Source organism: Elephantulus edwardii, unplaced genomic scaffold (assembly GCF_000299155.1).
Source record: "Elephantulus edwardii isolate Elephantulus edwardi_28Jun2011 unplaced genomic scaffold, EleEdw1.0 scaffold00048, whole genome shotgun sequence".
Classification (NCBI taxonomy): domain Eukaryota; kingdom Metazoa; phylum Chordata; class Mammalia; order Macroscelidea; family Macroscelididae; genus Elephantulus; species Elephantulus edwardii.
The window spans coordinates 13,773,515-13,779,266 of record NW_006399798.1 but is presented as its reverse complement, the minus strand read 5'-3'; positions in this window follow the sequence as shown (position 1 = coordinate 13,779,266).

The following is a 5,752-nucleotide window of genomic DNA, read 5'->3' as shown; positions in this document are numbered from 1 at the left end:
TCTCATTGAAGTCTTAAAACATTTGTGAGGAAAAGATTATTCTCAGTAATATTACTGCTAGAAGAGATAACTGAAACTAAGAGACACACAGTAAACGGTAAAAGGCCTATTGGTCTGATTTCAAGACACATAGGTCCAACGACTCTTAGCCATTTTGTTAAGATCTATCCAATCTGACGAAAAGAAATGTGTATGCCAGAAAGGTCTATGTTGTGAAAGGGAGGCAGTCTTGAAGACTCCACAATTCAAAACTCCTGAGTTGAATCTTGACATGGAATCTTTGTTCATAAACTAAATGCATTGTTGCCTTGCAATTAGCACTGCCATCGAATATAAGCATTACCTGCTAAGCCAGGCTGAAACAGATGCTTGTCAAGTATTAAGCTGATTATAAAAGCCCAACAGCCAATTCAAAAGTTAAGTTGCAGTCTTTGGAAAGAATTTTCATGCCACCTTCTCTGTTTCACTCACTTGTCCACCTAGAAATAAATGCTGTTGTTCGGTACCATGGAGTTAGTTAACTGTGGCTCATAGAGACCCCTGAGCAATAGACCTGAACTTTGCACCACTCCACAATCTCTTAATCGACTCCTTTTTACAGTCACCATGTCACTCCATCTTCTTGAGGGTCTCCCCTTCTTTCTCTGACCTTCCACCTTTCCCAACAAGTTGTCTTCCCCCCTTCCCCCCAAGACTTCTAACAGTGTGCCTAAAGTATGTGAAACAAAGTTTTACTGCCCAGTTTGCACTTTCACAAAGGTAGATTTTGTTTTCTTTTCAGAGTCCATGCAATGTTCAGAACTCTTCTTCAACACCACAAGTCAAAGCCATTGATTCTTCTTCTGTCATCCTTATTCGTTACCCAAATTTTAGATGCATAGAAATTAATTGAGAAGCCCAAGGCTTGGATCAGGTGCACCTTAGTCTTTAAATTGACATCCTTGCCCTTTAGCACTTTGGAGAGGTCCTTGACAGCAGATTTTCCAATGCATCATGTCTTTTGATTTCTTGACTGTTGTTACCAGGTTAACCTGCAGTGACTTCCTCATTTTCCGCCCCCCCTCTCTATTCTATGTCTGCAAATATCTTGTGTCTCTGGTGGCATAGTGGATAAGGAATTGTGCTGCCAACCCAAAGGCAGGTGGTTCAAATCCACTAGCTGCTCCATGGGGAAAAAAATGGTACTCTTTTCCGGTGGGATTAACAGCCTCTGAAATCCCACTAAGGGTCAGCTGAATCACTTCCTCACAACAGCATGGAGGGAGTGTGCGATAAGCATATCAAGACAAACCTGTGAGACATAAGGGCGTCTATCTTCTTAACCATGAAAGGTGAACAAACCCTTACTGGAAATTGTATTTCTAATTTTATTTATATTCCAATTGTATTTCTGAATTTGTATTCCTAAAGAGCTATTTTAGGTCTTGGAAGGACATCTCCTAATGGTAATGCCAGATTCCCTTTATTTATCCATTCCCCTTTTTCCTTTTACATGGCATGCCAAAATCAAGTACTTTTCTTGGCATTTCACACCTACTTTAGTTACCAGGCCTTCCTCCCCTACACTACCATCAATACAATTTATGAACTATTAACTTCACCAGTGTTGAATGTATGAGGTGCTTGAGGAATCTTGATGTCTTCCAAACTTGGCAGATTCTATTTTCATTGTTTTACTAAAGCATTTCAAATTGAAATGTCCCTGCTTTGTGACCAGGCTGTATATATTAGAACCTTGAACCTCACACAGACTAACAAGGAGATTTTAGAGCTTGTATTTCCGGTTTAACTTTTCTGAGATGCAAATATAGAAGTTTCTTCTCTCAATTCTATTTTTATTTCTCTTAAGTGGTGTAAAAATAGTTTAACTAATACATTTACAGATATTAAGTACCTTGTAATTGATTGTGAGGTACTGGACAAGCCATTGAAAGTGAAAAGAATTATTATTATTTCAGTGTTTTAACTGCATCATTTTTGGAACAATTTTTCAGATCAAAGATGCTTCCCCCAGCTCAGCCAAATGCTGCCTGCTTTTTGCTCCAGTTAGAAAACCACCATTCTGGAAGGTTTGATGCCGGATGATCCGGAAGATTACATAGGGTAACACACAGAAGGTGCATAATAAAACTTTTAAAGTAGAAGCTGTTATTATGGGGAGTTTGGACTTTATGTCCTCAGTTGGGAGCTAGTTTTAGTTTCCAAGCTGGCGTGTTTCATGATAAAAGCAATGTTCTGGGCAGATAGACTTAGCCAGTATGCACAGACAGATTAAAAAAAAAAAAACAAAAAAAAAAAACAAACCCCAACACACCAAACCATCAAGTCTGACTCAGAGTGACCCACCCCACAGGGCAGAGTAGAAATGGGCCACAGAGTTTCCGAGGTAGAAATCCTCTCCAAAGCCGACAGCCAAGCACTTAGCCACAGGCCACCACATCTCCTTGAAGATTAGGAGTTTTGAGGGCATCCATGTGAAATTCTAGGAAAGAAGGGATGTGAAAGCCTAGCTTAACGCAAAGGCAGCACCACCAGGAGGCTGGGAGATGTTTTGAGGTAGCTCTGGCCAATAAAAAAACTCAAGTCTCCAGTGGGAGTGCCATATGCCATTCTGGTTTTTTGGTTTTTTTGTTTTGTTTTGTTTTTTAAATTTTATTTTATTATTTTTGTGTGCGTGTACCGTCAAATCAGATCTGACTGGTACAGGAGGAGACTGCCCCTCCTTCCCCGGCAGAGCATCTGGTGGATTCGAACCGTGCACCTCTGGGATTGTAGTTGCAGCTTCTTGCCACTAGGCCACCAGAGCTCCCCGCCATATGCCATTCTGACTCTACTTAGAAGCCACATTGAAAAAGGGAAAAAAGAAGCAGGCATGTTCATTTTAATGTGATATTTTATTAAATCCAGGAAATTTTAAAAATTGTTATTTCAGCAGGCAGTCAATATAAAATCAGTATGTAAAAATCAACCTATAAAGTCAATACGTTGTTATGTGCTATCAAGTCAACTTGGACTCAGAGCAACCCTGTGAACAATAGCTCTGAATCCTGCCCTATCTCGAGCCAATCTCAGTCTCTTGCCTCTGACACGCCTGCCCCCATTGCCACAGTCACTGTATCAATCCATCGCAGCCAAGGTCTGCCTCACCTGCACTGACCTTCTATCCTTCTAAGCATGATGTCCTTCTCCAAAGACTGGTTCCTCCTGCCTACATGCCCAATATGTTGTTGTTGTTATGGGCCATTGAGTCATAGATGACTCATAGTGACTCTATGTACAGAAGATCTGAGCACTGTTCATAGAGTTTCCAGAGGCAAACCATTTCGGAAGTGGATGCCACTCCTGCTTCCAAGCTTGTTTTAATCAGGAAGCTCCACCAAACATACATGGTGGGCACACCATGGGTAACCATTCTTGCATTTGACACATCAGTGTCACAGTGTTTAGCATCACAGCAACCACGAGTTCCCTCTGTACAGCAAATGCACAGACCAGTGCTATACCATCTGGAAGAATGTTTGACAAAAACCCCAATTTGAACCCATATAGTATATATAACCAATTTTGCCCAATATAGTATATATAAGAATTATTAATAAGCTAGTTTACATTATTTTCTAATTAGTACTAACTGTTCAAAATCAATGTGTATTCTTCATTTACACTGGTCACCTTTAAAGTGTTCATGTGGTTCATGCCTCCCATGTTGCTTCTTCTTGTTGTGGACCGTCGAGTTGGAGCTGGTCCATAGCTGACCCTCTGGCGCGTTTTCAGGGACAGTTAATTGCACAGGAGGAGATTGCCCATCCTTCTCCTGCAGAGAAGCTGGTGGCCTCGAACCTCGTGCCTCGTGCCTTCAGGATTGTAGCACAGCTTCGTGCCACTAGGCCACCAGAGCTCCTCCCTGTTGCTCCATCAGGATCAAGTGACTGAGAGAGTGAGAGGGCAGGTCATACGGAGGAAGAGGGCAGAGTCAGAGCTGAATCCTCCGCTCAAAAATGGGAAGTCCACTGTAGTGCTTTCTCCACCAGAAACCAGCAAGGACTTAGGAAGAGAAAAGTGCACAATGTGGAAGGAAGAACAAAAGAAGAATCGGTGCCATTGAATTGTGGTGTTGGCAGAGGGGCATGTCCCATGGATTGCCAAAAGAGTAAACAAATCGGACTTGCAGGAAGTGTAACCAGGTGCTCCGTGGAGGCACAGATAGTCACACTTTGGTCTCACCTACCTTGGGCATGTTTTCAGGACGCATCGATCTTTGAAAAAAGACACTATGGTTGAAAAAGTAGAGGACCAGAGAAGGAGGGGGAAAGAGGGTCAAGGAAATGGATTGACACAGTGCCTGCAACCGTGGGCCGCATCATGGGGAGGTGGGGAGGCTGAAGCAGGTCAGCACAGAGCTCCGATAGGCAACTCTGACAGCGTGTAGCAGCAGTGGAACCTGCCGGAGCTGAAAGTCAAGGGGACGGCTGAAAGTCAAGGGGACGGCCGTGTCTTTCCAGATCTTGTAAGTTTTCTGCTTTGGACAGAAAACCACTATCTTAAACACCCTGTGGACACTCCATTTTGTGGACAATATCTGGATTTTCCTTCTCTGTCAGGTTTCTGCCATAAACAGGCTCTGACTGTTGCAGGTTTTACTTTGTTTTGTTTCAGGCACATTGAGGTATCAGAATTAAATGTGCTTTGCAACAAAGGTTGAGGCTACACCCCACCTCTACAGCCCATTTCTTGAGGGGTTATGGGGCCCTGGTGCTGCTTGAGCAGCTTTTACTATTGCCCCCTGAAAACAGTACAGAAATATATATATATATGTGGGGCTTTTTGTAAAAACAAAAATATTTACAACTAAGTATTCTTTTTGAAAAACACACCACGTGAGCCAAATGAAACACATCTACTGGCTGAATGTGGTTTGAGGCTGGTTTGGTAGGCTCCACCCTCGCAAAGAAAAACCCCCAAACCAAACAAAAATCTAAGAGGTCTACACATATAAAAAGACAAGGAAAAAAAGTTATAAATAAGAGGTACTGAATTCATTAGAGGTCAGGTTGTTTGTCTTGTGATTTATTTCCTGTCCTCAGTTGTATGAGAGGGGAAACTCCCAACTTGCAGAGTGGATTTATGACATCTTAATGCTACCAGAATGAAGAACAGAGAAGAATCAGTGCCTTTGAATTGTGGTGTTGTCAAAAAGTGTTGAATACACCATCAGCTTCCCACAGAACAAACAAATAATTCTTGGAAGAAGCAAAACCAGCCTACTTACTTTATAGAGGGAAGGATGGTGGGACTTCCTCTCACATACTTTGAGCATGTTATCAGGAGGGCCCAGCCCTTGGAAAAAGACATCACCGGTGCAGGGAAAGTAAAGGGTTAGCAAGAGAGAGGAAGCCCCTGAACAAGATGGATTGATACAATGACTGTAACAAAGCAATCAAGTTTATCGGAGTTCTTGAGGACCGAGCAGGGGAGGACAAGGGTCAGAGCAGTTGTTGATAGGGTTACGATGAGTCCCAGTTGTCTCAGGGCACCTAACAACACCATAAACAATGCTGCAATGTTCTGGAGCAGAACCGTCTCCTCTGAATAACCGTAACAAAGGATATTAGGGAAACAAAGCAAAGCAAAGCAAAACCACAACTTCTTACACAACAAGAGCCTTTTCTCCTTCTCCCAAATGAAATTCCTAAATATTTTTATTTTCCTAGGAAAATGCCTATGACTTCCAAAGGAAACTGTTCTTCAGCAA